The sequence below is a fragment of the Cryptomeria japonica genome, chromosome 3, assembly GCF_030272615.1.
Source record: "Cryptomeria japonica chromosome 3, Sugi_1.0, whole genome shotgun sequence".
Lineage (NCBI taxonomy): Eukaryota > Viridiplantae > Streptophyta > Pinopsida > Cupressales > Cupressaceae > Cryptomeria > Cryptomeria japonica.
The window spans coordinates 622,167,154-622,185,056 of NC_081407.1; the positions used below are offsets into that span (position 1 = coordinate 622,167,154).

Genomic DNA, 17,903 nt, shown 5'->3' on the forward strand with positions numbered 1-17,903 from the left:
TGATGCTTCAAAATCAAAGAGGGTAGCAAGATTTTAAGCCTACACACAATGATCTTGGTAAAGATTTTATAGATCGAGTTACATAAACTAATGGGTCTAAAGTCCCGAAAGGAACAAAAATCAGGTTTCTTAGGGATCATGACAAAAAAGGTAGCATTCCATTCCTTAAGAAGCGACCTGGACCCAAAGAACTCTCTAGCAACATCCACAACATCCAAATCAATAATCTGCCAAAAAGTTTGAAAAAAAACATAGGGAAACCATCAGGGCCAGGGACTTTATTACCTTGAAAGGAAAAAACCCCATCTCTAACCTCATCATGAGAAGGGATTCTAGTTGGCTCCTTGTTCATATAATGGGAGATGGTGCATCTAAACTCCCGAAGGATCTCATCTTGAGCATTAACATCAAGGGGACCATCATCTGAAAGAAGATCAATGGAGAAATATCTAATGGATTCCTGGTTCAACTCCTCCTGCTTATGAATCCAACCGCGATCCACTAAAATTTTATTGATTCTATTAGAGGCCCTATGTTTGAGGGTAGTCATATGAAAAAACTTTGTGATCCTGTCACCGGACTTGAGCCATAATGTTCTAGACCTCTGCTTCCAAAATTCCTCCTCCTTAGATATGATATCATGAATCTTGGTAAGTAACTCATCTTCTTTATCCATAACCACAGGGTAATACCCCACAAATTGAATCTAAGACTGAACATCATCTAAATCTTTCTTAAGCTTATCTTTTATCTGAAAAATATTTCCAAAGGAAACTTTATTCCAGAGTTGGATATTGGACTTAATATTGGCTAGCTTCTTAGTCACTCTAAACATCGCAATTCCCTAAATGTCAACATTCCACCAATTAGAAATATTGTCATGAATATCCGGAGCTAAAAGCCACATCTTCTAAAACCTGAAGGGAAAGGCCTTTCTCCCATTCAAAGGGGATATATTCAGAGAAATTAGGAAATGATCAGATCCAATTCTAGACAATGTATTTAATCTGCATGAAGCATTACGAATCCAATTAGGAGAAATAATACCTCTGTCTAGTCTGACTTGGATGAGGTCCTCCCCATGTCTTCTATTGGACCAAGTGAATTTATCCCCAAGGAGATCAAGGTCTAACAAACCCAAAGAATTGACCATATCCGCCAGGTCCTACCTACTATCATCTAAAACTGACATTCCACCAACCTTTTCCATACTAGACAAAGGGGTATTAAAATACCCTAATAGAATCCATTTTTCATTTGGGAAAGCCATTCTAGCATTAATGATAGAGGACTAGAGCAATTTTCTAGCATTTTTCCCATTTGGGGCATAAATATTAGAGATGATCCAAGACGATCCATCAAATAGACTAGTAAATCTAGTGGCAATGTGATTAGGTGAGGCAAAGACAACCTTACCCAAGAGTCATCTAGGATTCCAAAAAGTGGCAATACCACCAGAAGATCCATCAACATCAGTACAATGAGTACCACACTCCCCGAAAAACAACCAACTTGAGCTTTTCCACTCTACACCCAGGCAGTTTGGTTTCTTGAACAAGAAAAATATTCAGCTTGTGATCTCTAACCAGGTTGGATAGAAGATCATGCTTGTGGGGATGATTCAATCCCCTAATATTCCATGAAATGACTTTCATTTGACTGGGTGGGGGGAACCAATCCCCATGTTCTGAAGAGTTCTCTGGACTCCATCAACAATGGAAGCCCGACTATGCTTATCTCTGCTAATCGCATTGGGAGGCCTCCCTACTGTCCTCAAATTAGATTCACATTCTGCCTTTTATTTGTTTCTGGTCTTAACACCACTAGAAACTGGTGTTAATAAATGACCAGCTGGGGAGTTCCTCTTTCTATGCTTAGATTTTACCTCAATAAACAGATTTGGGTTATCATCATCCTGGGACACATCAATGTTTGGATCCGATAAAGTCCCAACTTCAACAACAAGGTGGATGGAAGGATCCACAACCCTAAGATCCTCCATCACACACTTATCCCCATTATAAATATCCTCAGGATTCAAACTTCCCCTACCTCCCCTTCCTCATTCAAGGGTTCCAGGATTGAAGGATTTGGAACTGGATCATCCTGAGCACCCAGGATATTATTCAATCCATCCATACATGGAGAGGGATCCAAAGATGGGGGCACCACTAGATCCACCCTCATTATCTCATTTTTCTTCTTCCAAGTCCTCTAAGGCATAGGCTTAGAAGGTCATTCTTTGACCCAATGACCAACTTTTTTACAATGGAAGCAAGCAAAGGGAATAGATTCATACTCAACTTTCTAAACCCATCTACCCAGCTTAGAGAAGAGGTCAACCTCCTTCGGCAAATTAAGAGATTGTTTAACATTCACACATATTTTGGCATACACCAGACACCTCTTCGCAGAGGTCATAGAGTCAACTGAAAGGAGCTCACTAAAGTAGGCAACAATCCCAACAAATATTTCTTCACCCCAAAACTCCATAGGAAGACTTGGTAGTTGCACCCAAATAGGGGCCTCATTACATTCCCATTCCTTTGGTTAAATCTTGGTTCCCATTTCTTGAGAGCCAACGATGATTTTCCTAACATCCAGGGAGCCCCTGCTAAAATAGATCGAAGGTCCTCCTCATAGGAAAAGGAGAATGAGAAAAAACCATTAGACATAGCTACCACATCGATCTAACCCTTTCCCTTCCATTTACGGGATACCCAATCCCTAACAGCTTCAATATTAGGTCGAGGGCCAATAAACTTGCCAACCAGGACAGAGGCCAGATTAGCCATATTCCTTTCCACAATACAATCTGGAATAGAAATGGAACAAGAACCAAACCCTGGGTCCACTTTATGGAGAATAGGTGCAATAGCCTTGCCTTTGAGGTTTGACCCAAATAAAGTAGACCATTTTCTTTTACAATCCAGAGAAACCGGTTTTGTAAGATTCTCCACAAACTTTCTGGGACCCTCCCCGCCACAAGGTAAAATAGTAAAGTCATCTTTTTCGATTGGTGGTACCAGCAAGGTGCCCCCATCCCAAAACCCGTTGAGACTGCCATCAGAAGCTTCAGATTCCGTTTCTTCCGTGGTGGAAATCAAGTGGGAACCTCTAGAACCTTCATCACCCGATCTTCCCACTCCTACTCCTGCTCCTTTCGAATTCAAACCATTTGTTCCCTCTATTCCCGCCTCTCTAGCCACTCCCATGTTTTTAATGTTTAGCCTTGTTATTGGCCTATGTACTCTATCTTTATGTTGAAATGTAATTTCATTTCTATGATCTTGTATATTTGAACATGTGGCATTAATTTATGCTTGATTATGCTTTTTTTGTGAATTATGGTTGCCCTCTCTCTCTCTCTCACACACACACACACACTATATAATCAATTAGATTAAGAGAAACCCTTTAAAATTTTAATAATTAAATTCAATTACATAAGTTGAGGAATTTACAACTCAACAAGGAGCTTACAAACTTACCCTTCCACGCACCCATCTTATATCTAAATAAATTGATAAGATCTACCCAAAAGAAGGAAAAAGATTTTTCATGAAATAAAATAGGAAATCTATGATTATAGAGTACTTCTATTAGACCCTCTTTATTTCATATAGTGGACGTCGTCTTTGTAGATCCTTTGTAAGAATAATTGCTTTGACTTATGTTCTCACCTAACATATTCTAAAAATTATCTTGAAATTCATGTCTTTCTTAGATATGCGTTTATTAGCCTTGAGAAGGTATTGTTGACAAGATTTAAGAAGACAAGAAGAGATTCAATAAGATTACAATAATAGACATCTCTTGAATGTTATAGAAAAGCTATAACTTTACACAATTTTTTTTTTTATGAAATCAAAATATTTGATTTTTCGTAATGTGTCTCTAAAATGTAACATAATGAAATGTTGTATGACTACCTTCATTATAGTTAAATGAAAAGAATAGAATAACTAAACATAATCTAAATTAAAAATAAAAATAATAATTTGGAGTTATGAAATATTAATAATGGTGGTGAAAGAGAATAGCGATGGAAGACTAACAAAATGAATGAGCCGTTCCGATTCAAGTTGCAGTTTCTGTTGAGCAAAAGACAAGTGGACAATAAATGGCAATTCGTAAAAGGAATTAAAAATTGATATTACTATTGCAAAACAAGTCGATGTGGCCGTCGTTGTAGTATAGTGGTGAGTATTCCCGCCTGTCACGCGGGTGACCCGGGTTCGATCCCCGGCAACGGCGATTTTGTCAATTTCTTTGTTTTCTTAAAAGACCAGTTCCTAATCAGGAAAATTTGATTTTCATTATGAGAATATTTCAATGATAATTTTTGTATGAGAAATTAAAAATCATTACCTGAATAAGAATTATATACATAAAAATTTAAAACATATCAATATTGTATATTATTTTAGTGGTTATTTTTAGATTGATATAGAATTAGAAAAAAAATAAAAAATTCTTTAGTTGTTTATGAATTCAATAATATGTTATGAATAAATACAAGCTTTTAGAAGCATTATTATTAATATAGTTATTATTTTGAAACAATTTATGTTAGCGGTATTACTAATATTAATAGAGTATCATCATTACTTAAAGTCTAATCCGTCTCTTTTTCATTATTGTTCTTAATATGTCGAATAAATGATACATTGGTCCCAATATGTCAAACAAATGATACATATATCAATTAGATATTAGCAAAATATTGCCATTAAATGCGGTTATTCTAACATTACATGCATATTAAGATACCATAGTTTGTTTTTGTAAATAAATGTTGACAATATTGAGTCAAACACTAGGAAAAACATGACCAAGGTAGTTTCTTTGGACTTCAATTTTTTTAATTTTTTTTTGAATCCATGCCTTTTGGATTAAGGCTACATGCTTATGAGTTCTTTTATCTTCAACAAGATAAAGATCCCTAGTGAGGGAGTATAGTTATAGTGCAAAAAATGTAATATAATCTAAAGTTAAGTTTCTATAATCTCACAATTTAATTGTTCATACTTCCTAAAATTTCTCAAGGCCCACAAGTTATTTATTTGTAAATCCCAATGGTCAAACACTTCTATACTTTGTGGTTGCATTCCTCTGAAAAATTTATAAAAGTATAAAAAGGATGAGGTCATGGGATAAATAATGTATATCAAGGTATGCATACTCATAAGGGCACATATCAAGCATGATGCATTAGTATGGATAACTAAATCAAACATAGTTTGTGTAGACACCTAAATTTTTTCATACCCAACCTCAATTGACTTTATCCCATTCTAGATATTAATTGAAGAAAAAATCATTATTTATTTAATTAATTCATCATTCATCTTTCACCCTTAATTAAATAAATATAATTAAGTTTAACCTTATCCCATAAATCTTCCAACTAAATCAATTAACATTGACTACTTAATTAATTGATTTAGTCTAATTAATCATATTACTATTTTTCTAATATTTAGTTTAATCTCACCTACAATTCTTGTTCATTCAATCCTAGCCATTGAATCCATTTCACATGGATCAAGATCTAATCTTTCCATCACTTGACAATTGTCTAGAACCTACCTACCCTACCCATTTCTCATACATGTATAAGAATATCTCTCGTGCATGTGAAGTCACCCTACATCTTACACATGTCATAAAGTAGTCATGCTACCTCTTACACATGCCATAAGATAACCACTTGACCTTCCCCAACTTGTTCCTTTCATGAGCTTCCTTATGTACATGCTCACACGTGTGATCACACCTAGCTCTTACACCTATGATACATGTCATTTTAATGCCTCATCTTATGACACTTGTCACAAGGCTAACCCCTTAATCCATGCCCTCACTTTCATTCAATTCTAGCCATCCATTAGAGATTGTATCTTGGTCCTTGATTTTCCTCATAGAAAATCTATAAATTTAGGCCTCTCATTTTGATCATTCACCTTCTTTATATCTTTATGCTACCATTTTATTCATATATCAATTCTAATATCAACACTAAAAGAGTAAATAAAGTGTGGAATTTGGTGAACTTGACTTTGGCTCACTTGAAGAAGCAATGCCATTTGAGGTAAAAATATTTAGTTTAATTTCTTTATCTTTATGTTACTTTCTCATTTGATTTTATTCATCTTAGTTTGATGTCCATTGATTTTCCTACTTGACGATTAACTTGGTAAAAAGCTAAAATGGTTATGATTTATGAATTATAAAAACATTTGAGAAGCTAACAAAAATGATTGTGTCTTTATCTAAATTTTGTAAGAAACAAGTGTTGAGTAAAAAGAAACAAGTTTGGTCCATCCACAACCTCACATTACAACTTCTAGTTTTGGTTTCTAAGGAAGATAATATAATAGATCCATCTAAGGATATGCCATATTACAACTTTTAGAAATATTGTGAGTCTTTATATTTAAGTCTCATCACTAGAAAGAAGTTATAAATGGTTGAGTTAGGATTAATTGAACTTGCAATAGAGTTGTTGACGAATGATATTGGAAAATATGAAGATCCCCTAATTATCCTCATTATTAGTGTATTCATTGTAATATATTACCTCTTAATTAAGATTCATTAGATGAGTTCAAGTTCTCCATTGTTTAGGTCATAAATAACACTTGGATTGATATTTTAGTCGATTATTTGCACATATAAAGTAATGTGGAATCCACCTATTTATATGGATGATTACCTTTATCAATAGATAAGATCTCAGTATGAGAATTGGGAGGTAATGTAGACTAAATTGATCTAAGCTAGAAACATATAGGTCAAAGGAAATGAACTCATGGACTATCTTTCTAAGATTCATAGGCTTCTACTAAATGCATGCATCCACTTTCTTTATTTTATTTAAAACTCAAACATCATTGATAGTACAAGTCGATTGGCCCCCACTATTTTATAATGTTTTTACAAACACTTATTATATAAAGTGTATTAGTTGCACTATCTAACTCAACAAAGGTGTAGTTTTTCTATAAGTTTGAGGCTTTAAACATTGAATCTTGCATGAGTATTAAATTATTTTTGGCTTATAGCTTAAAGAAAAGGTGACCCTATTTCCACCTCATTTTTATGTGTCTCATCTTTTCTTTGTTCTTCTCCAAAGTTGTGCACTTGATCACATCCACCCTCTATTGATAAGCTCTTTAAGAAATGTCTAGTTGGATCTCTTATGTTGAGTAATTGTCCAAGGGAACTCAAATTCGTTTCATCAAATATCCTAAGTAAAATTGTTAAAGGGTTCTTTTGTGATCAATGCCTTGTAACTTGACCTTTCATTAGGTTATTTTAGGTCATTTCAAAGTTTTAGAGCTTCTCATCGTGATGTCAATATCATATCCATTATCCTTGGCATTCATTTCCCCTAACTCCCCTTTTTCCCGCCAAGACCCTTTTCCTTAAATTTTGGGATTTTGGGTATGACCAACCATACATTCTTTACTCAAAAGTCACTAGTTTACCCCAAAATCTAATTTTTTTAAAAAAAAATTTTTAGAGTTTCTCGTCATGAATTTATTGTTAAACTTATCATCCCTAGCATGTCTTTCTTCCATCTACCCTTTTCCTTAAATTTTAAGATTAAGGGTTTGTTTTTTCAATCATGCTCTCCTCAAAAGTAATTTTCTCCCCCAAATATAACTTTCTAAATTTTAAATTTTAAACTTTCTCATCTCAATATTCTTGTTGAACTTTTCTTGACCAAGTCTCAAAACTCTATCATTCAAACAAGAAAAATTAACCATCTCCTTGCATAACCTGAGTTGTTAGTAGTCTAAAATAGACAAGATGCAAAATATGAAGGCTCCTAGATGCCTCTTGGTACCTACATGGGTCCTTTTGAGACTTGAATGGTGTACAAAAGTATGTGGTTGTTAATGTAAGGGGCATAGTTTCAAGTGTATGGTCATATAAAGGTGATACAAGTAGAAATAGGGGGCTTGTAAAATTACAAATGACCATGGTTCTTTCTCCTATATCTATTGATAGTTCAATGAAAGTAATATATTTTTCTAGATTTACCTTGAAGAAGAGAGCAAGAAAACAAATAGTTAAAAAACTAGCAAGAAGAAAATATTGTAAGAAACCTCAGGGTTTCATTTTCTAGTTTTGCGTAGTATTATTTTGAGACAATATTGTTGTAGGTTTGTTCAAGATTTATAATAGAATAATTGTTACTTTAAAGAGTCATTGTAACTATAAGGTCCAATGTTTCTCAAGTGTCTCTATGAGGTGTTTGTGTACTTGTAATATCATAAACTGTATATTCTTTACAATTTCATGCTAAGTTTACCACCCGTTTTGGAGGTCATGATTGATCCTATGTAAATTAGCTTATTCTAGGTCCAAATTAGAAATTTGGGTCACATTGATTAGTGCCTAGCCCTTTGTGCAACTAAAAAGGGTTGGACACTAGTACCTAACACTAATGTCCTCCTAAATTGGCTTAAAATTCAAGTATGTGAAAGTCAACGTAGAACCTTAATGATTGTATTCCTATTGTTAGCCTCTCCTGGGTAATTTCTAACAAAAGGGAGTAAGTCACATATAAAGGTGATTATCTCTCTCATTTGAAGTCCTAACAACTCTGACTAAGGAAATATCTCAAGCACTGTAATGATTAAGCAATAACAAACAATTGAGCTAAGAAGTTTGAGGACTCTATCAAGTACGATGCCATGTAAAATTGAAGTAATTTTGTTTCTTATTCTCATGGATATGTGGTGTGCTAAGACTTGTAGGATGTCATCAACACCTTGTGTGGAACTCAAGCAAGGGATTACCATAAGAGGTAATTATTGCTGTTTCAACATCATTATTGCTTATTTTCCTCTTCTCATGAGGAAGTGCATGATGATTTATCACTAATCATTGCTTTAGGAAAATTGGTTGGTTTATTTTCCTCTTCAGTAGCTAAATAATTAACTGCACGCTTTAATTGAACTTATTACTTAGAATTTACAAAAAATATTGTGTTTAGTTTGAAAATAAATGCTCTAAAATACATCATTAACATATCTTGTTTTCATTTAGAAACACATTGTTGCATATTTTTCATATTTGATTACATTGATTCATTGATTAGATAATGTCAACATCAAATATGTCCCCTTCATGTTTTTCTTGTCTCAAATCACTAGTAGATGCTTCTTGTTGTACTTTTTATAATTCTTATAGATGAAGTTCTAACTTCTTTTACTTCTAATATTTCTTTCATTAAGGATGTAAGCAAGATATTCCTCTTGTTACTTATTACGATAATGATTCACATGTATCCTCTTTCGAGGAATGCTTATCTGAATCATTCATGGATATTCTAATGGAATTATCAATCTTCACAAGATTTTTGAAACTCTCCTCAAAAGAAAATTATTAAGATATTACAATTGTAGCTAATTCCTTATATGTTACTACAAGTGTAACGCCTAGTACTACCTTGATATTTATTCCTCTATATGCCCATTCTATGTTCTCGTATTATCACTATTAGGAGATTAATTTCCTATTTTACAAGGACCTTTAGAGTAGTACCTTCATATCTTCAGACTTTAGGTGTTTGTTAATCTCTATAAAAGGATTCATGTTACCCTTGTAGGTACATATACATACATAGTAGCTAAAAATATTATGAAAATCCTCTATATGTATGTACATTCTTCATTTCATCATTTTAAAAAAATTGGGGAATGATACAAAGTATTTAGACATTCAAGGCTCTTCCATATTAACCCAACATTTATATTTATATTTTTCATGTAAAAATTATTTATTTGTACTCATAGATCCACAATGCTTTGGAAATTATGACAATATAATCCTTCCTCTGGTAATGTTTATAGCTATGATTAATTCACATTTATACTAACCCCAAGCTTGTGGATCCCTTAGTTTTTGTGTGTTTCAAGTGATATTTTATGCTTTATGTGAAATCCCTACATTATGTGATGTCATTCTATGAGTGCATTTTTTTGTTTTCCATGCTTACAACATCCTTGTGGGTGTTTTAGATGTTATAAATATTTCTATCTCCTTTTTTTCCTTAAAATAACTTGCATTATTTGCATCATGCAATTCTTTTAACCGGGGGTTCATAGTTCACATACCTCACTTTTATAATTCCTAGAACATTGTAAATCTTTGCATTCTTCACATTGTTTGTAGCATATGAGCCACCAAACATAATGGAATAATGGAACTTTCTAGGCTATGAATTCTCACATTATAAATCTCATAGCATTCATGAATAATCAAAATTATTGTATGGAATCTAGCATAACACAAATTTCTAACTATACTTGGTATTTAGCCTAGGCACACATCACTAGAGAAAACCTCTTCGTATATGTTCTTCATGCTCCTCTAATCTTATTTATTCTTGAGTGTGTCTTTATATGTTTGTTGTGTATTAGTGTCTGTACTATATTTTTTTTGTGCATATTATACTTTCTAGTTAATATATTTTATCTAACATGCTTATTTTGTGATTTTTTCTCATAATGGTCAATGTCTTATGAAATATATTTTGGTTGTTTTATAGCTATTCCTTTGGGGGATTACCCACCTTATTTGAAAATTATATACCCTTTATAATATCCTTGGGTAAACTTTATGATTTCTCTATTTATTTAGCATTCATATCTAATGTAGATCATATGCCTACAAAAGTGGAGGCAAAATATAATGTCAAAAATTATACACCTTTACAATTTCACACTCTATCATACTCTATCATGTCCCCACTTTAACACTCTGACATATAGTATCTCAATTATAAAACATCAACACTTGAATTGCCACTAGTATACCACAAAAATATGATTTTAGTGCTTGTTTGCACGTTACTTTCACCCAGTATTACTATTAGTTTGGGAAGTAAAGGGACTCTTCAAGTGATCCTAATTCTTGACATACACCACCTTCTAACATACCCATTTGGTTTTTGAAGTTTGTTTTTTATTTAATAATTCTCACTTAACAATTTTTAAGGAAGATCTATCATTTTCAAGCAACAGTCAATGGCTTTTTTCATGTGATTTCTAATACATTTTTTTTTTAATGTAATATCTTCATGATATAGTAGCAAACTGTTGAGGTAAGAAAAAAAATATTTTTTTTGAGAGTTTTCACAAGCTTTAAAGTGTTTTCATTGCTATGATACTAAGTTACTCCCTTTCTCTATTTAAGTTATTCTCAATTTCAATTCAAAGTCTTATTATTTTTCATTTTAATTATTATAAAAATATAAGCTATTCTTGATATAAATATACCAAAATGGGGGGTTTGATTGAGCCAAAATCATTAACAAAAATAAATTTATTTTTTTATTCTTTTTAACTTGCAAATCTTTGTTGAAAAAGAAGTAACCCTAACAAGTGATGCATGTTACAATTCGTTCTTTCGTATTTTAGTTTCTTTTCTAGGAGTATTTAAATTTATTCACCTTTTCTATCATTTTTAGTTATTTCAATAACTATATCTGCTCTAAAATCATGTCTTTTATAGTTTGGTTTATATAAGAGATATTTTTGTAACTAGAAGTACTTTTTTTTGGTGTTTGGATTGGACAACATTATGATGTGAAGACACTTATATGATGTTCAAGAAAAAAACTCCAAGTCATTAGTGATCAACATTTCCTATTTGCATTGACAAAAAGTTGTAATAATTTCTAACAATTTACTATAATTGAACATCTTGGCTTGTAATTTGTAAATTTATGTTTAACAGATTTTTTATAAAAATAATGATAAAAAATATTTAATTAATGCTTAAGCTACTAGTTTATCCCAATGCTTATAGGGGCTAATTCTCAAGGGAATATCCTTTGAAGTAGTTAACATTTTAACTCTCTATAGAGGGTAGGTGAAAAGTAGTGGTATGAGATGAATAAGTGGATGCACATATTATGGAGATAGGAAGTAGGCAAAAGAACAAAATCTATCATAGATAAGGGAGGTAAAAAAAGGCACCGCAAAATAAGTTATAAAGATAGGAGACAATATATTTGATAAGAAGACACAATTCAAATAATCTAAAGAGATTACCTTAGCACCAACTCTTAAATAAATTTCAAATCTTAAGGACTATTAATCAATGAACCATGAAGGTTCTCAGCTAAATTTGTAATATCATGAACATTGGAAAAACTAGTAATCTCCTATGTAAAATTTTGATCCTGTAAATATCCCTTATTGATATATAATTATAAGGTCAATAACCATAGAGAAAAAATTTAACATAGATTATATGTTAGCTTTGTATCTATAACTATCAACATTACTTCCTATTTGTTTATGAACTTGTAACTTAGCATAAATATTTAAAATTTAAAAATAAGAAAAATAAGTAAAGATGAAACATAATAATATAATATTTAACACAACACACAATTTCTACATGGAGAAAACTAATGAGCACATGGTTATACTGAGAGGGGGGTGAATTAGTATAACAAAAAAAATCAATAATTCAAACTTTATCAACCACAATAGCACCATTTACTTAATTTTAACAACCATGTACATGAGAAGAACAATATTGTTGGACACACCATAGGACTGAGAGGTGGGGGGTGGATCAATCTAGACCTTAAAACAACTTACCTATAATCCTTTAAACTTGAAACCACAATTAACTTAGCTTTGCAATCATGAAACATGAAAGAACAAAGAACAACACACACAATAACACCATATTTACATGGAAAACCTAAGAAGGGAAAAAATTGTTGGACATTGCTACTTCTAGGATATATTGTCGTCATTGATGCCAATATATTCCTATGATTTATTATTCTGGTGATTGCAGATTGGTCTATTGGGATCCTCTTTTGGTGTATGGAGTATTTCTAGTATCAGTACATCTTTTTGTATTAGTTTCAATGATCCGGGAAGATTAATTCATCATATCATATGATCCGATTTGTAGTTTGTTTTTCTAATTAGTGCTTTATAGAGTTTAGTATTTCCTCTAGTATATTCCAGTGTGATCAGATCTTGAGCTAAGACTTTGGGAGATTATTTGAGATGGTCGTGTGTATTTTCATTTCAAATGGTTTGTGGTTTGGTGCTACATGGGTCATCTTTCTTCGTGACAGTTGCTTCTATTTGAGTATTCTTGAGGTTCAGGTGTTGTTGCAGCCATTACTGTAATAACTCACTCTACTCAACCCCCCAAAAATTGACTATTTATTTTTTAATTAATTAATTAATTTATTCTTAAGTGTGTTTGATTCAATCGCATACTTTGGGCATCTATCCAAATGGAATAGGCATTCATCCATCCGAGATGAGCATCTAACCATACAAGTTAGGCATCTGTCTGTACTGGACAAGATGTTTCATCTATCCAATTTAGGATAGGCATCTACCCAAATGGGGTAGGCATCTATCCAATTCGGGATAGGAAGTTCTCTGGCCAGAGACTTAGACTCATCGAGACCATCCGAGTCTTGAGTCACTCTCTAAGAACTACATTTCTCTACTAGGAATGCACCGAAGTCGGCGTCCTTAGGAGTAAATAAAATAACACATTACAAGCTTGAATTCTGCCTCGAAATTTGGCCTAAAGCCTTGGGAAGTCAATGGAATCCATATGGGATTCCTTCCGAGTATGCATTGAATTATTATTATTTTTCTTAATATCTTCCAATTAGTAATTATATACCCTATGATTGAGAGACCAAGGGACTTCGCAAACCATCTACTCGCTTAACCAAAATCCTAGACCCCATCCCCAAACACTTGAGTACTAGGGACAACTCCGTCCCTAGATTGCCTACATACCCATTTCGGCACAGATCAAGGCATAAAGTATGTAGTTATATTTTCTAACTGGGGTTTAATGTAAACTATTCTGGTGGGTACACAACCCTTTCTATTGTCATTGTCCTAGGCAATTTATTTGTGGTTGCTACCCACGCTAGTAGCTCTATAAAAAATAGGCTCGAGGTGGCCCTTTCTTGTGGCCTAATAACTAACTCCTAATTCCTATCATAAGTGTCGCCCTTAACCCATTATCAGATCTGCAGAAAATACAACATGATAAATAATTTCATCATCATACGCAACCAATCCCTAATGGGGGGTTTTTCTATGGTTTCATCTGAGCGGATGTAAAGGTTCATTACTTAAATTTATCTTTTTAAATTATCGATCCAAGGGGGATTACTCGCCCCTTGTATTTTAACTTCCAAATGACCCTTATTACTCCCCGATGATTTATAGGGATGATGCCACAGATGTCGTTATTGCAACTTTATTAGGCATTAGGTACAATAGTTCAACACCACAACATTACCTGTAAGCGTGACCCAAAGGCACCGTACATACCGAACGCTAGCTACTAAGGCTTTTTTTTTCCCAAACACCTCTTGCTTTGTTTTCCTACCAAAGAATTTAACTATTATACCTTGAGAGATTTAAAATGAACATTACTCTATTGTAATTAAAGTCGAGATCATTTTTGTAAGAATTAAATAATTGAAAAAAAATAACTCATGAAATTGATTCTACGAATAAAGGAAGGAGGATTAATTGAAAATAACAACTTCTACTACTAGGTGATCATTATTCAAAGAGAGAGTTAGCATTCTCATTCTTAAAAAAATAACATAAATAACGCAACTAGATAATAAATATGTAACTTGCAATAAAAGTGTAAAATGAGTAACTTGCATATTGACAAAAGCTACTTGCATGGTAATAATAAACGCGTAACATATACAAAGTGTATATAGTATAAAATTATATAATGACCAATGCACATCTACAAATTAAATTCCATTGATTTAACCCTAACTAATTTCCCTTCTAAAATTGTCTCACTTATTTAATAAGGAAAGAAATGAATATTTCTTCTACAATTAATGTTGCCAACTTCATAATCGAAGTTTAACAATTGTTGAAATTGAAGTATTAATTATAATTTAATTCATTCAACTCAAATTTTTACATCAATAAAAAGTTATCATGATGATATTTATAGTCAATTAGTACCATATTGTTTCATAACCAAATCTTACATTGGTAAAATTTAATTATGATTAACTAGCTATAATATAACAACTATATTAATAATTTATTAATAAACTTATTTAATAAAACTTAATTTTTTTCGAACCTGACTCACTTTATAAATTCCAATAGCAAGAAATGAAGAATTTTAATTTAGTTTATAATGCCACATTTAAAGTGGACGTTGCAAGTTGGGGAGAGAGGATGGGGAGGTGGGCCCGTGGGCCCCCGCCCACCCCATACCCCCGTGGGTCACTGTGTTGACAGTGACCGTAGGGAGTGGGGTGGGTGGGGTCCCCTCGTGCCCACCTCACCTCCCACCCACAATCATCGAAACAATTAATTAAATTAACGGCCCGTAAATTAATTTTCATTCCAAAATTTATATAGTTTTTTGAAATGCATTTATAATTATAATTATATATATATATATATATATATATATATAGATATATATATATATATATAATCTGAGTTTACTTATATATAAAGAAAATCACATATAGACACTTAGGAATTAAATAACTGAAACGTAAATCCACAGAAATATATATATATATATATATATATATATATATATATATATATTCATTCCAAGAGAAGATTAGGTAGATGGACAATCTGTATTATTAGGGACGTGATTTTATTTAGAGAAAAATTGTAAAAGAAGATCTGTTCACTATTGAGCAATATACATTTCTAGGGAGGTAAAATTATTGTCAAGAATATTGAATAGATGATTAGGTGTATGTTTTGAAAGAAACAATAAAATTTATTTCAAAGAGAGAATAAAGTTTATTTACAGGGAAGGTTTATTACCACAGTATAGTTTCATGCTCACAAAGAGATTCATTATTCACAGAGATATAAGTAAAAGGGATTCATTACTACAAGGATTCATTACTATGAGAGAAGAAAGTAAAAGAGATTCGTTATGCAGATGATTAAATTTATATAGAGAGAAAATTGTTCACAGGAAAGTAATATAAAGGTACAAAAGAGATTCGGTCACAGAGAAAGGATAAATAAGTATAAAAGATTTGTGCACAAATATACATTACAAGTTTTTTTTTTTCTTGTTTTTTCAGAATGAATCTTCTCAACATGTTTGAGATTGAAGTAAATAATGTTTCTCAAAGAGAAATATACTCTCTTTTACCACAAAGAGAAGGAATTTTTTTTCTTTCCCATAGGGCATATTATATATATTTGCATAGAGATTAATAGCTAATGAGGGTTTGCAGGAACACCTACGCAATGCATTTGAAATAAAAATACACTTTCTGGTAATAAAGTTTCCCGAGAGAGAGAGATTTTTATATTATATTCAGAAAAGATATTATGAGATACAAAGAAAAAGATTTTTCAATAAAATAGTTTAAAAAAGCATAGTTTGAGGAAAGGAAGGAAAAACAAAGGTAAAAAGAAAAAATCTGATTTCTTTATTTTCCTCTAAAAAAAGAAAATCTACATATGCATAGTTGTAAAGATTTCTATCAATGCATTTTTCTAAAGAAAATATATTTCCTCTTTTCATTAGAGAATTTGAATTGTCAAAGCTTTTTCTTTTGAATCCTCTACAATCTTCTAGCTATCCTTCTTAGAGCCTTCCTTGAAACTTGGTGAGGATTCTTCAAGAGAAATCTTAATAATTCTACACATGAAACGTGACTACAAGGAGAGATCCTACTACTAACAACAAGAAAACTTGAGAGAATTACTTCACCCCCAAAAAAATGAATCACATCATGAAGGTATATCATACATTATATAGAAATATATGCACCCATTCCATTATCAAGCACATTAATTGAAAAATGGAGGTTTCTTTCCAAGATTGGGTTCATGCAAGATTGATTAACCATTTAATGAAGGAGTTACATGCAAAAATATGAAATTTGAAAACTCCCTCTAGAAGCTTCTACTTTCTCCTACAACAAGTGCTCAAATTGAAATTGAGTAATTAAATAATTTTCTAATTAAACTATGATCTCAAGTCTGTGTGTGTGTCTCCATTATTTTTCTTTTTATAATGATAACTTATAACCATATTCAGTAAATCATTTATAACTAATTAAAATCACAAAAATGATAATAATGATAATGGTAGCAAGTTTTAACAAGATAGAGAAAGAGGGTTATGACATCCTTCCCCCCTTAAATTGGGCATCGTCCTGATGCACTTATTTAATACAACCATAAAAATATTATGTATTTCATGATAAGTCTAGAACAAAAAAGGAAACAATTGTTGCATCTCATTAGTGTCTACCCATGTAGCATTCTTTTTGTCATAGTGATTCCATTGTACTTTGCACTGATCAACCTCTTTGTTGCACAATTGGTATTGGCGTCTCTCCAAGATTTGTATGGCTCTATCATTATTCCTCTCATTTCTTAGACCTGTAAGGCATCCAAATTCAAAATATGTTTCTAATTAGGCACATACTTTTTAAGAAGTGACACATGGAAGACATCATCAACTCGGCTCAACTGGGGAGGTAAGGTCAATCGATACACAACTGGATTAACCTTTTCCAAGATCTCAAAAGTTCCAACATAATGAGGTGCAAGATTAGTCTTTTTCCCAAATCTTATGGAACTCTTATATGGTTTAACCCTTAGGAAGACTTTTTCTCCCACCTCAAACTCCCTTGGTGTCCTGTTCTTGTCTACATAACTTTTCTGTCTATTCGAACACTTCCTTAAACCTTTGTCTTATTTCCTTAGTTTTCTTTTCCATTTCCTTCAACTTATCTGGACCAATTATTACTCTATCCTCAAGGCAATCCCAACTCAAGGGTGTTCAACATGGTCTACCATACAATGCTTCAAAGGGTGTCATTCCCAAAGATGTTT

The 17,903-nt window shown here is 32.4% G+C and overlaps 1 non-coding gene across 1 annotated transcript; it reads left to right on the forward strand.

The window, feature by feature from the left end:
• Window positions 1-4,185: 4,185 nt before the first annotated feature.
• On the forward strand, window positions 4,186-4,257 carry TRNAD-GUC (transfer RNA aspartic acid (anticodon GUC)). The gene has a single exon. It is a non-coding gene; the product is annotated as a tRNA-Asp (tRNA).
• Window positions 4,258-17,903: the final 13,646 nt, after the last annotated feature.